The sequence below is a fragment of the Halichoeres trimaculatus genome, unplaced genomic scaffold (assembly GCF_033239565.1).
Source record: "Halichoeres trimaculatus isolate MK-OKI-2021-1 unplaced genomic scaffold, fHalTri1.1 fHalTri1_scaffold_6, whole genome shotgun sequence".
Classification (NCBI taxonomy): domain Eukaryota; kingdom Metazoa; phylum Chordata; class Actinopteri; order Labriformes; family Labridae; genus Halichoeres; species Halichoeres trimaculatus.
This window is the reverse complement of record NW_027437184.1, coordinates 218,972-234,152: the sequence shown is the minus strand read 5'-3', so window position 1 is coordinate 234,152 and position 15,181 is coordinate 218,972.

Sequence of the window (15,181 nt, the reverse complement as noted above, 5' to 3'; positions counted from 1 at the left end):
AGGTCTGCAGGGAGGTGTCTGCAGCGTCAGAGAGACGAACACGCTCAGAGCAAACTGCAGCGCTGCAGCGGGACGTGTTTCAGCGTTCAGCGTCGTAGATCATACCAAACCTGCGCTGGTCTGAAGACCAGGAAGTCAGACCACCATCCAATGTTTCATTCATTATGAACACCAATTAAAAAGCAGCGTTAACGAGCTGAGCTGGAGGACGCCTCAGAGCGTCCCCAGAGCGTCCAGGATCCTGTTCAACTTTCACCAACAACATGTGAGCGCACATACACTTCATGTAACAACACTTCATGTAACAACACGTCATGTAAAAACACGTCATGTAACAACACTTCATGTATCAACACGTCATGTAAAAACACTTCATGTATCAACACGTCATGTATCAACACGTCATGTATCAACTCTTCATGTATCAACACTTCATGTAAAAACACTTCATGTAACAACACTTCATGTAAAAACACTTCATGTATCAACACGTCATGTATCAACACGTCATGTATCAACACTTCATGTATCAACACGTCATGTATCAACACTTCATGTATCAACACGTCATGTATCAACACTTCATGTATCAACACTTCATGTATCAACACGTCATGTATCAACACTTCATGTATCAACACTTCATGTATCAACACTTCATGTATCAACACTTCATGTATCAACACTTCATGTAACAACACTTCATGTAACAACACTTCATGTATCAACACTTTGTACGCTGGTTTCTGAAACATGTTTGAACAATTAAACCTTTTTTTTTAACTCAGAGGAGATTTGATTCAACAAGCATCTTCACAGCAGAGTCCTGTTTATAGTTATTCTAACAGGGAGCCATGGTTGATCCATGGTTGTATTAAAACTGATCCCTAAATATCTTCTTTCAGTGGTTGAAACCAATCACAGTCTGAGGCTAATGAAAGAAACATTTCTGGGACTGAGGGATTAGCAAGAAGAATCAATGTACTGTAAAATAATGAACAGTCTTTGTTGATTTTTTTAGCCATCACAATAAAAAGCTTAATCCAGTTTTATTCCCATCTTAATCTGCTTTATTCCATAAATAGAGCACCACAGCATCTTCATGTACCCAAACACAGAGAGTTGCTTTAAATCACTGTTTAATGGTAAACGGTAAAGTCTCCTTTAGTAAACTGGTTTTAACTTAACTTAAAAACCCAACATAAAAACAGCATAAAAAGGTGAAGCAGTGCATGCTGGGTAGATTGTTTCTCTGTGGTAAGAAACCTTTCACTGTCAGAGAGCTTCTTGGTTTGGTTTGATACTTTGATTTGCACAACACGGGACCCTGAGCAGGATAGAAATATAGAAAATGAATGAATGGATGAATAAATGAAATGAATGATTCAAAAAACAGAGAGAAATATAAACAAACTATATTTATTTATATGAGAATATGAGGAAGGAATCTGATTCTAGTTTGAACTGCACTCTCTCCATACAATTATTTATCAATTAACACTAAATATTAAAAAATAAATAAAATAAAATAGAACTTAAATTAGAACAGAACTAGTAGTTAGAAAAAAAGAAAATATTAATAATAATAAACTTTGTACAGAGGAGTATATTTGAAAAATGTGACTACCATAACTAGTGAGAATCTGGACTCTGTGAAATCTGTGACTCTGGTTTCATCCAAACCAGACTCTTCTGGGGGACTTGGTTCAGTAACGCCTGGACTCTGAGCTGTGTGTTATTCTGCGGAGCTTGTTGGTCTCTATCTGCTGCAGTTTGTTTTCTGAACAGGGACAGAGGAAGACCTGGGTCCCGTACTCTGAAGCTGGATTAGCTCTTAGAGAGATCACTTCCTGGATAAGTTTTGGGTTTTGCGTACTACGAATGTGGATCTCTTTTTATCCAGACTTGTTGCCATGGTAACTGATGCTGAACGCCAAACCTGGTCCGGCGCAGGTTAAGTTCCAGGATCAGAGCTCACGGGGTGTGACAGACCGCCCGCTGACCAATCAGCTCTCTAGACTGCTCAGTCACCAATCTGCTCAGCTGGAGTGAAGTCCTCTGGCGTGGGAGCGCCCCCTGTCTTTGTGGACCAACATTTTTTCTTATGGGCTGTGAACAAACAATATCTGATCATCATCACTGAGACATCGTCAGGGAAAAGTAGAAATGTGTGCAAATGAAATCTTTCATACTGAGCACTTTGAAGGATGTTTTTATATTTATTTTTTATTTGCTCCCACCTCCTTTTTTCCCCACTGCTATTGCATTGCATGGAAATTTACGCGTTCACAGAGTCGGCCATTTTTTCCCAGCAATCCCTCTGGCTTCTCACGGCTGCAGTCGTGTTGTTACTGGCCTGGATTATACTGCAGTACTCTTCGTATTTTTACAGGATTATTTGCTGCTCCTCCGCCGTAAAGTGGGCTGCTCTCTTCTCCATTGTGGAAAACGCTCCGGGGCCGCTAACCACGCCCATTTCATGTGCGCGCACAGATCCCAGCAGGATCCACTGATCGAGTTGATAACGAGCTTCGTAGTACAGCAGATCTGGATGATGGAGATCCGGTGAAGTTCAGCGAGTTGTTGCAGAGTTATCCTGGATGACTTCATCCAGCTTCGTGGTACAGGCCCCTGGTGAAACATAAAGTCAGCTCACCTCACAGGACAGAGGCTGTGTAGCTGTGTAGCTGACTGGTTTACAGAGTTGTTGTGTATTGACAGCTCATATTAATGAGACAGTAATCTCACACACACTCACACACACCTCACAGTGTGTTCATGACACCAGAGGGTGTAGATACCAACATTGATATGTCACAGCTGTACACAGTGTGGAGCACAGTAACTCACTCCAGGCATGTCTCTCACAGAGTGATGAAACATGGGATATATTTACTCTACCTGAGGGGGGTGCTGCTGAGCCAAATACACAAATGAAACCAAACATTGAGGCTCCTGCTCGTCCTGGATGTCAGAGTCAAACACTCGTTCTGCTGGTGCCGTCAGCTCTGGATAAACCAAAGTTTGTCTTTCCTTCATCAACCAGAACACTGTAAACGATCTGAACCCTGAGGAGTGAAACTCTCCAGAAACCGTCGTGTTCAGATCTACGAGCTGTGAGCGTGAGGCTAATTTCTGCAGGACGGTGTGAAATGAAGCACGTCAGGTTTCTCTGTTTTCTCATGTGGGCGCTGCTGTAAAACCAGAACATCCTGCTGCACCTCCCCCCCACCCGCTGGACCCCAAGTCCCCTCAGTAATTTGCAGTTATGAACACTGACGGTGCGCTGGGCGGCACGGTGGAGGAGCAGTTTAAACTCCACCCCTCAGCTGGGCTTTACCCGTCCTCAGCTCAGTGACTCGTCTGACGTGTCCTTCAGACGCAGAAACGTTTATCAGAGGAAACGTTTGTCTGACCTCTCTGTGGAAGGAACAACGCTGCAGTCTCCAGATGATTTTAACTCTTCCTGTCCAATTACAGACAACATCACACCTGACAACCACAGGAAATACAATGACTGCCAACGCCGTTCAACAGCGTTCAACGGCGTCTGAACTAATGTTGATGTCATCAGGTCGTTTGCCAACCATCACACGCTCTAATCTAAAACAAGCCCTGACAGTCACCCGATGGTTATTATTATTGTTATGATTATTTCAGCTTGATTTAGGATATGGTCCCACTGAGTTTATTAACCTCTCTTTAAGGGAGACCAGGCCAGGACAGGAAGCAGAGAAACACAAAGGGACTAAACCGTTTATGAAGCACGTCGTTATGATTGAACCATCGGTGAGTGAGCGTTAAACTTTAACAGGTAGTGAACCAAAAACTAAAACAGGTCAAAAAGTTGCAGCAAAATAAAGTTCAGCCACATTTTTACACAAATAAAACTTTTTTTTTTTTTTTTTTAAAGAAAAGTTATCTGGCTGAAAGTTGTTGGCCTGAAACGCCCACTCCCACAGTGACTGCTCTCATTACTCCATCCTGAAATCACTGAAACACCAACTTTTAAATTAAACCAGGCATAGAAATGTCGGCCACTCTGATGTGCAGAAGAATAGGATCACTCCACAGTAACACTTTAATCACAGCTGTCCACAAACATTTCTTTTCAGCTTTAATTTCTACCCGTTCTTTTCCTGACGACACAGAAACCAAGGATCCTCAGGGCTGAGCTCTGTGGTGTAAACAAGAAGAGAAACACGTTTTCCTTTCCAGAGAAACATGGAGGCTGAAGGAGCGTCGGGTGATTTCCTCCAGCAGCAACAGTCTGACTTGTAGCTGTGATGTAATGAACTGTTAGAAAAGCAGCAGCTGGCCCTGAAACCACTTATCCTACAAACTGCTGTTACCTGCTTCCTGTTCAAAGAAAACTCCTGTCCCGTCGCCAGGTGACTGTGCAGCAGTTTGGCTCCAGTCCCTGGCTCATCCCAACAACGCTGACGCACAATTAAAGGAGGTGAATGTTTAATTAATTATTCCAGGTACGGCTCGGCTTTCAGCTTTCAGCTTTCAGCTTTCAGCGCCGCGCTGCGCAGCGTGTAAATATGTTTTTATATTCACACAGAGGAAGCAGTTATAGACTGATCCTTCAGGAGGTTTTCCTCTGTTAGGTTCTTTATATACATGTCTGTGAGTGTGTGTGTGTGTGTCTGTGTGTGTGTGTGTGTGTGTGTGTGTGTGTGTGTGTGTGTGTGCGCTCACTCTGCTTTGCAGCTCTTCCCCTGCGTTGAGCTCTTCTCCAGAATGAAAAGGTCCCTCAGGCATCCAGGCAATCTGACAAGTGCTCCTCCGTGTGTGTGTGTGTGTGTGTGTGTGTGTGTGTGTGTGTGTGTGTGTGTGTGTTCATTGGTATGCTGGAGCGCTCAGGTGAGCAACCTTCCACAGAGGCCTCAGCGCCTCAGTCCACTCCACAGCAGACACTCGCTGTCACGGAGCTAAAAACAGAAGGTACAGCTCAGGGTGGAGCGTGGAGCTAAACGCTAAAACAGGAAGTGAACAAAAACGTAGCGCCATTAAAACAAACACTGAAAGCACAACCAAACAACAGCATGACAGACACATTGACAGATCAAATAACAGCTCACAGACAGAGGCCTGGTCTGCCAGACTCACCAAGCAGAGAGCTAAAGAAGCTAGCTGATAGCAGCTAATGGAAGCTAGCTGTTAGCAGCTAATGAAGGCTAGCTGTGGTTGAAATGGAAAACATCACTATTATCTCTATCCCCCTTAAAGGAGCGCTCTCCATCACACGGGGTTCACCTGGGCGCCGTTTCTACTGGTGTTTGTTCATATCCTACTTCCTGTTTGCTAACGTCAAACCCAGCCTTCAAAATAAAAGAAAAATAATAATTCTAATGTTTAAAATGAAATAGAAAAAAACCAGAGCATGTTTTTAAGGAGAACATGTTGTTATCCACACGTCATGTATGACCCTGGTGCAGTAACATGGTGAAAGCACACACACACACACACACACACACACACACACACACACACACACACACACACACACACACACACACACACACACACACACACACACAGTAGAGGAAGCAGTTCTGGTCGAGCGGTTTTTATTTCACAGCTGACCTGAGCTCTGGACGGCTGTCAGGAGAGGATCTGCTTCACAGACTTTCCTCCTCTTCCTCAGCTGGAGGCGTGGCGTGGAGGACAGCGGGTACACGTGGAGAGGAAAGGTGAAGAAGAGGAGAAGAGGGACGCAGCAGGATGAAGAAGAGGGACGCAGCAGGATGAAGAAGAGGGATGCAGCAGGATGAAGAAGAGGGACGCAGCATGATGAAGAAGAGGGACGCAGCAGGATGAAGAAGAGGGATGCAGCAGGATGAAGAAGAGGGATGCAGCATGATGAAGAAGAGGGACGCAGCATGATGAAGAAGAGGGACGGAGCAGGATATATCGCTGACGTGGCAGCTGGATGGAGACCTGTCTACTTTCTAAACTGAACGGTTCGTTTGGGGTGAAGTTTGCACGGAGTTTGACGCCAGGATAAAAGTTGACTCACAGATAATCACCCTCACAGCCCTGGTCTCTGAGGAAACCTGGATCCAGACCACGGAGGAAGCAATCACAGCTCATTTGGTGTGATGAACTTCCCTCTTAATCCTCCGCCTTGTGCTGAAGAGTAAACTGATCCAAATATAGGTTCCTGTCAGCTGCTGTCATCCTCTGACAGCCACAGCGACTGTGAGGTGCTGAAAGAGCTGTTTCTGTCATAAACACCGTGTCAGAGTTTAGCTGCTCCTCTCAGCGTCTGGCGCCAACACCAGAGATTTAACCTCTCCACCTCTCTCCAAGCAGCCATCGACCCGCGCACTGAAAGGAGGTCAGGAAGGACGTGTGCCAGGAAGCAGGAAGTGATGGAGATTCCAGCTGAGGGGTGATTGGTCCCTGGCCTGGGCGGTGTGTGTGTGTGTGTGTGTGTGTGTGTGTGTGTGTGTGTGTGTGTGTGTGTGTGTGGAGCAGCAGCTGGAGGTGGAGAGGGTGGAGAGCCAGCTGCTGCACCTGCTCTGACTCTGAAAAACACACTCTGTGCCCACTCTGTGCCCACTCTCTGTGCCCACTCTGTGCCCACTCTGTGCCCACTCTGTGCCCAGTCTGTGCCCACTCTCTGTGCCCACTCTGTGCCCACTCTGTGCCCACTCTGTGCCCACTCTGTGCCCAGTCTGTGCCCACTCTCTGTGCCCACTCTGTGCCCACTCTGTGCCCACTCTGTGCCCAGTCTGTGCCCACTCTCTGTGCCCACTCTGTGCCCACTCTGTGCCCACTCTCTGTGCCCACTCTGTGCCCACTCTGTGCCCACTCTGTGCCCACTCTCTGTGCCCACTCTGTGCCCACTCTCTGTGCCCACTCTCTGTGCCCACTCTCTGTGCCCACTCTGTGCCCACTCTGTGCCCACTCTGACACATTTGTTTCAGTGGAGGGATCTGGTGTTTTGGCAGTGAAGGCCTGTACGCTCTGATTAGAGCGCTCCAAATCAGGACAGTGGAAAAACGTCATGAGTGGAGCAGAAAACACTCTGTGCTGAGCGTGACGACGCACTGACAGAGCCAGGATCAGCTGAAGATGAGTCACCGTCCTGGACTTGAAGAAATCAACAGAGTTTATCTCCCTGATTTTCTCTGAAACAAAGATGAAAATAGGTTTTATCAAACAGCTGGTGTGACTCTGTGCCGGTTGTTGATCCAGGGACGTTACTCTTTCCTGACTCTCCTCATCCTCCTCTCCTGATTGGCCGGTGTGAATCACTCGTCAAGCCATGAGAAGAAACAAAAGCCTGTGAAAGACAAAGCGTCAGAGGAACGTGCACTGATACCTCGATGCTTTATTTCTGGCGTTAACTCGACCAAACCTTGGCCGTGGTGGATGTTTACCTCTCGTCTCTGTTGGATCTGTCTGCTCCAGGTTCCTTCTTCGAGACAAACCAAACGTTTCCCAAACACGCTCCTCCAAACAAGCCGTGAGCGTGTATCTGGGGATGGTTAGTGTCTCTAACAGAGCCATGATGATCCATGAAAACCATCAACGTGAGCCAGGCCGGTCTAAAGTCTCACTCTAACCCACAGGGACCCCCCGCTCTGACGCTAACAGGAAACTCAGGAAGTCATTTCCAGGTGAGTCCCGTGAGTACGGAGGAAGTCATGTGACCCGTTCACAGCTGGAGGAGTCGTGCTCAGCACCAAAGCCTTGGAGTGTTTCACAGAGTAATTACTCCCCTCACAGGCGCCGAGGAAAGGACACGGCGAGCAGAGCTCTGAAAGAAATGTTTGTCTCCATTTTGTTGTTGAGGTCAGGGAGAGGCCACAACGCAGCGCGCTCCAGTGAACCGGACGGCAGAGCACAGCTCATGTTGGTGCTCAAAGGTTACCTGTGCAGGATGAGTGTTTTTTTTCCTCGTCCTCCTCCTCTTCCTCTTCTTCAGTCCTGACTCTGGTTTTCTTGCTCCATCCTCCTCCTACCTGATGAGTGTATCACCCAATGACAGCTTGGTGTCATGGTGTGTTTGGGCTCAGCGTGGAGGAAACAGAAATGTTTCAGTCGTCTTCCTCTGAGTCGTTGGCTTCCTGCCGGAGGAGCTCGGAGCCGACTCTGAATCGTGGCTGTTGTTGAATAAAGAGCTCTGACGGGACTTTCATGTTGAAACACGCTGCATGGTCATCGGGTGGTGTTTGGTAGGAAGGAGTCTGTGTGTTGTTCAGTAATTAGCAGCTGAGTCAGGTGCCTCTTTGATCAAGGACGGCAAGCAGAGAGGAACAAAAGAGGCAAGCTAAATGACTGATCTGCAGCCGTTTAAAATGCAAAACATTGTCTGTCAGAAATGAAAGCTGGAGGTAAATGCTCAGTGTTTGTTTCTGTTCCCTCCATCAGAGTTACTCCTGGTAGGATGGGTTAGATTTGACCTCCGGCCACGGTTTCCTGAGCCATCCTTCGACACGGTCAAGTTAAATCTTGTGACTTTGGTACATCTCTTATTTCAGCTTAGTTAAGCAGAGAAAACTCACTGACGTCTTTGTTTCCTCAGGTCTACAGATCTTTTCTAGTTTGACTGTTTCTGTTGCAGACGAGGTTTAGCTCATCTCCTTTATGTCACACACTCATTTCATCTTAGTGACTCCTTCCTGTTTCCTCAGCGTCCTGAGCTCAAAACAAACCTGAAATATTTGCTCTCAAAATAAAAAGTGCTCCCTCAAACCGTGGCATTGCTCCTCTAACGCTCAGCTCTGCTCGCTGACTGCAGACGTGTTTCCACCTGTTGAATGATCTCATTACATGGTGTCCACAGGACGCTGTGACATCACGCAGAGGAGGAACATGAGTTAGATTGGAGGGAAAGAACCATGAGTCCATGAGATGATGAAAAGTCATAAAATGACAGGATGTGTGTGTGATGTGTGTGTGTAACCAGCCTGTGTGATGCTGCTGCTCTGAACACCCAGAGACTCTGCGTGGTGTTGTCGTTGTGTCGTTGTCGGGGCGCGCGGTGAGGGATGAGTCGGACACACTGTGACGTTTATCGAGCTTTGATGCTAACAGCTCCTCCAATCACAAACCAACACTGAGACTCAGAAAAAGCCTCGTAACAGTAGTTTCACCATGTTATAAATAAAGTTCTGCACTTTCACGTTCACAGCTGCTGAGCTCTCTTATTTATTTATTTATTTATTTATTTATTTATTTATTTATTTATTTATTTATTTATTTATTTATTTAAATTAGGACAATGCATATTAATCAACATATCGGCAAAAGCTTCAATGTAAATATGCCAGAGTTAGCACAATAGCTAATTTACATCTGCAGTCCTAAGGCAGGTAAGGACAGTTAACACTGACACATACAAGAGAAACAGAACATACACACAGATATATACACACACATATTAAATCATTCTCACAAAGTTTGAGAGTCCCCAAAATATATTTTAAAAAAAAACTGAATAAGGATGAGTTAGTGTGAACATTTTTGGTTGGTTTTTAACCAATATTTCAGAGCTGTTTTAACGGCTGAGCAGGTGCCACAGTTCCTGACGTGGGCTGGCAGTGTGTTCCAAGTTAGTGAGCCTCTAATTGGCCCCACCAATTGGACAAATTTAGTCCTACGCCGTTGTATTTTACAGTCTTCTTTTGTCAATGCTCTGGTATTTACTCCATCACTAGTTTTTTTACCTATAAAATCCCTTAAGGGAGGAGGAGCAAGTACATTTAAAACTTTAAAAATGAGGCAAGCATCCATAAATATTTCATAACTTTCAAAATCCAAAATGTTATACTGACTTAGGATGTTACAGTAATGATAATGATGAGGCTTTTTGTCCAGTTTTCAGTGTTCTCTTGAAGAGGGACTTCAGTGGCTTCAAAATGGTCTCTGAAGTGTGAGACCATGTGGTATAACAGAAGGTAATGTGACTAAATATCATGGCATGCATATAAGCCTTAGCTGATTCTGTGGTCAGAAAAGCTCTTATGTGCTTAAAGTTTGACAAATTAAATTTAGTTATATGTAATATTTTCTTTACATGTTGCTTAAAATTTAGATTGGAATCAAAAACTACTCCAAGATATTTAAATTGTTCCACCACATCCAGTCTCTCTCCATCCAGTCTCTCTCCATCCAGTCTCTCTCCATCCAGTCTCTCTCCATCCAGTCTCTCCATTGACTAACACAGAGGGCTGTTTAAAACCAGAGCTCAGCTCAACACAGAGAAAAACCCACAGGTAGCTCAACACCTGGCTGTACCTGGGAGCTAACAGATAGCTGAAATGTTAGCATAGATCACTCTGAACATATTTATAAAAAAAATGACGAAACAAACTCCCAAAACTTCATCAGATCCGACACTATCGTCTCAATAAACCAATCGTTTTAACGACCTGTTCATTAACGGTACGTGTAAGGGCAACTGCCTTACAGATAAATTCAGATAAATGTAGATAAATCTCTCAGTGGATTATGGAGACGGCCAACATGAACACATTCTCACTTCCTGTCCAAACAGCACAGCTCTGAGCTGAAAACACCTGGGCCGTGTGCACTTTCAGTCATTACACAAACAGGAAGTGAGTCACGACGTGTGGTCATGGAGCGGCCTGTTGAACCTCATATGTTCAGGGAACTTTCCAGAAAACCTCTGTCTAACAAAGCTTGATTGTACATTTGTACATTTAGCATCTCAGCAGGATCATCGGCGCTCTGTCACCCTCACTCTCAGACGTTTCCCATTCCCGCCTCTCCAGCAGAGCCATCAGCATCGCTGTGACTCCTCCCACTTCCTCCTCCGTCTCCTGCTTTCAGGGAAAAGGTACTGGGTCCTCCACCAGAGTCTGGCTCTGATCAGCTTCTTCCCCCTATCATCAACACGTCACATGCCTCACTGGGAGCGCTGTGATTGGCTGATGTAACCAGGTTTTTGTAGATAACCTGCGTCCTCAAACAAAGAGTTGGATCAGAAATGAAGCGGATGCTGTCAGAGCCGTGTCAGGGATGACTTCACTTTGATGAGAAGACGTTCAGGAAACTTCTGATGTTCAGACTGTGAGGAGGACAACAGCTGGAGAGATGTCACGGTTTAACTTTCCCCACAGTCACACACGAGCAGAGACAAATCCAGAAAAACAGTTTCATTCGTGTGCTCCAGTCTTTGACTTTAAAAATAAGATAAGATAATAAGTGTAAAGAAATTCTCACTCGTGTCAACCTTTGGGATCAGACGAACACGTTGACCAGTCCCTGAAGGGTTAAACTCCCTGTTTGTTTGTTTGTTTGTTTGTTTGTCTGATGGGAATCACCTGATCTATGATTTTCTTTTCAGACACATTTGGTTTTGTGTCACATCATGAAAACCAGATCTGTTTAAAGCTCCTCGTTTCCAGACTCCACCAGAAATGTCCCACAAAGCGAGTCGCTGCTCTCCGGAGGAACATAAGCAGCGCCTCATCGCAGCGAGCAACTGTTGGCGACTGAGAGTGAGAAGCTAATGAGTGAAGGGTCAGCGCCGGCGTGGGACGGACAGATGGAGTGACAGAGCGGGAAAACGGATGATGACAGATGGAGGGAGTGAGAGCGGGAGAAGGATGGAGGCGCAGATCTGTGAGATGAATGGAATGATTGCTGTGTGTGTGTGTGTGTGTGTGTGTGTGTGTGTGTGTGTGTGTGTGTGTGTGTGTGTGTGTGTGTGTGTGTGTGTGTGTGTGTGTGTGTGTGTGTGTCGGAGGTGTCTAATTGTCTCTGTGCTAAACTGCGATCCCATTGGTCTGCCTGTGCCCCCATTAGGACGACCTTCAGCTGCTGATGGAGGGGGAATGGGAAAACGCTGCTCCTGATGGAGGCGCGGCCGAGCAGGAGCAGTTGGAGGAGGAGGAAAAATGTGACTTCTGAGGAGGGAGGGGGAGGAAGGTTGGTGTAAGGAATTAGGAGGTGAGGAGGAAGGAGAGGAGCCTTCAGTGGTTAATTAGCTGAGTCCTGGGCCTGATGGGAGCCGTGGTTTTCCAGTGATGGGAGATAAAGGAAGAGGGATCAGCTGATCCAAGTGAAGGGTCTCAGACCACAGGAGGACAGTTAGCCCCGCCCCCAACGAACTCCTGCTCATCACCATCCTCAGTGACGTCGTCCACTTCCTCCTGCAGCTCTCTCTGACTGATCAGCAGCTCTCTCTGACTGATCAGCAGCTGCTGTGCTGCTCTAACGAGCTTCCTCGTTAACCGGGGACGTTGATTGTTGCAGCAGCTGCTGAAACAAAAGGAGTCCATGAGGACGCTGCTTTGTTCACTGACTCATCAGAGAGATGGCTGATGGGTAATTTCTGACGTTATAATGACAGAGGACTCCATCCATGTCTGACAGCTGATCTGACTCTGACAGCTCATTGGCTGAGAGCTGCCAGTCAGACCGATCAACGCCAGGACAGGCCTGTTACAGAATAAAACTCCATGGAGGGTTTTTAATCCAGCGGTTAGTTTGGTGTTTGGAGATGTGAGTCTCAGTATCGCTAATGTGCCCTGATTCTGACCAAATCCAGATCCTGATCCTGCCATGAAAACTTCCTGATGCGTGTCCCCCACATCGCCCTCTAATGGAGAACATGTTCCCTGGTCAGAGGCAGAGTTTGCTGATGTTAACGCAGCAGGTAACAGAGATCAGAGACAGTTAAAGGAGACTTCCACAGATTTTTTTTTTCCATAAATCACTAAATGAAACATCTATCAAATAAATCTTTCCTGTGTTACTTTCTGAGTTTGACCAAATCAAAGATGGCGCTCTCTGATAGTGAGGTGGACTGCTTTAGAGGAAATAAACCAGCTCAGTACAGACTCTCACAGGCCGAGGGTTTCCATGTTGTATTGTCTGAACATGTGTTTCTTTAACCAGAGACAAACAGAGCTCACAGAGTTATCAGACTGCTGGGAAACTGACGTGTACACTCTGAAGCTAGCTCATCACCATCTCCAACATCAGCCATCTCTTTTAACCTCTCACCTCCGTCGTCCAGGATGTTGTTCCTGTGTTAGACTGAAGATTTGGTTCTTCTTCTTCCTCCGTCACGTTTGTTTTTCCTCAGCTCACAACTTCACTTCTTATCACCAACACACACACACACAGCCACAACACCCAGATAATACTGTTCACAGTCACAGAGCATGATCCTGTGTGTGTGTGTGTGTGTGTGTGTGTGTGTGTGTGTGTGTGTGTGTGTGTGTGTGTGTGTGTGTGTGTGTGTGTGTGTGTGTAAATAAGAGAGAAGGAGAGGCTGAGGAAGGAATCATTGTCTAAAGATTTTTACAGCATCCACTGTGTACACACACACACACACACACACACACACACACACACACACACACAAACACACACACACACACACACAGGTATTCATGTGGTGCAGCTGTTGTACGGTGGGAGCAGGCAGCTCGTCCCTGAGCAGCAGACTGGAAGGTCAGGATCCCAGAGGTCAGCAGCGCCTTCATACACAGACATGAACCACTGGCCCCAACGACTTCAGCAGCACGAGACGCCAGACCAGGGCTAGACCACACCCAGACCAGGGCTAGACCACACCCAGACCACAGCTAGACCACACTCAGACCACAGCTAGACCACACCCAGACCAGGGCGAACACCACAGCCGGACCACAAGCAAGACCAAGGCTGGACCAAGGCCAGACCACTGCCAGACAATGTGGTACAGTGTGGCTGTAGCTTTCAGCAGACAGCACTGACTGACACACGGTAAAGACTCCAGCAGCCAATCAAACCACAGCATCAACAAACAGAGCTGAGCCGCTCGACGACGTGACCTCAGACTGTTGGTTCAGCAGAGCAGAGAGATTTCCACGAACTGTCCCTTTAAGGAGTCAGTAACAGCCTCACTCAGAGGAGACCAGTGCTGGTCAAATTACTGTACAAAATCAGTTAGTTATAGTTACTAGTTACTTTTTAAAAACAAAACAAACAGTTGATTTAGTGACTGAATTACTCTGAATCAGTCACTTCAATCTGCTGCAGTGTTTTTTCTCACGCTCTGTTCCCACCACCAGGAAATCTCCACGTCCACACATGCTCAGTGATCTTTCCTCATTAAGGAGAACTTCACTTCCTGTTTGTCTCTGATCCAGGCCCACAGACCCACTTGGTGCTGAGTGGACTGAGAAGATGACTCACTGGGTCTGAGGGGACTGTACCTGGCAGAGGTGGGTCACGGCGCTGAAAGACGGCGGATAATTGGACGTTAATGAGGAACCATTACACCGCTCAACCTGACCACAGACGCCTCACAGGAAATCCCCATGAAACAGGTTCACACACACACACACACACACACACTCACACACACACACACACACACACACACACACACACACACACAGATTGTTAAACCAATGTCATATTATTCTTAAAGAGCAACAAACACAAACCAACACCTCCTGATGTGTTTAGAGACGGGCCCAGGAGGTTTCCTCCTCTCTTCTTCTCTCGGTCTGATCAGGAAGCCGCAGTGTTTCAGTGAAGTGTGTGTTTTCTTCTATAAATGTGTGTAAAGGCATGAAACGTTCAGCTCCAGTGGGGACGGCTCTGTGCAAACAGATGCTGCAGGAAACACTTTCCTTCCTGCGAGTCAGCGCTCGCCAGCGCTCAGCAGCGCTCGCCAGAGTTCAGCAGCTCGTCCTTGATTCCTGTTCCCAAAATGTTTGCACGAGCAGGCCTGTGCTCACAACCGTGTGTGTGTGTGTGTGTGTGTGTGTGTGTGTGTGTGTGTGTGTGTGTGTGTGTGTGTGTGTGTGTGTGTGGTCTCTGAATGGGTCTGACCGCTGCAGGTCTTTAAACCAGCAGGGAACAGGACAAAGACCAGCTCCTCTACCTGCTCCTCTTCAGACCCAGACCACAGGCTGCGTTAGCAATGACTCCATGATTCATGTTTTCATCTCCTGTCAGCAGAACCAGTGTGTACAAACCTCATCGTCAGACGTGGCCTCGGTGAACAGAGTCACAGAGCCAGACCTCAGAGGGAGACTAACTCAGTCTGGTCTAAAGTCCAGAGAGGTGAGCTGCAGCACAGCCGGGCTCAGATCAGAGCGTTCGTGGCGTGAGTCGACGTCACGCTCAGTTTCCTCTTTTAGACACAACGGTTTTCTAGTGTTCTCTGCGGCGCTCTCCACAGCAGGAGGAGGCT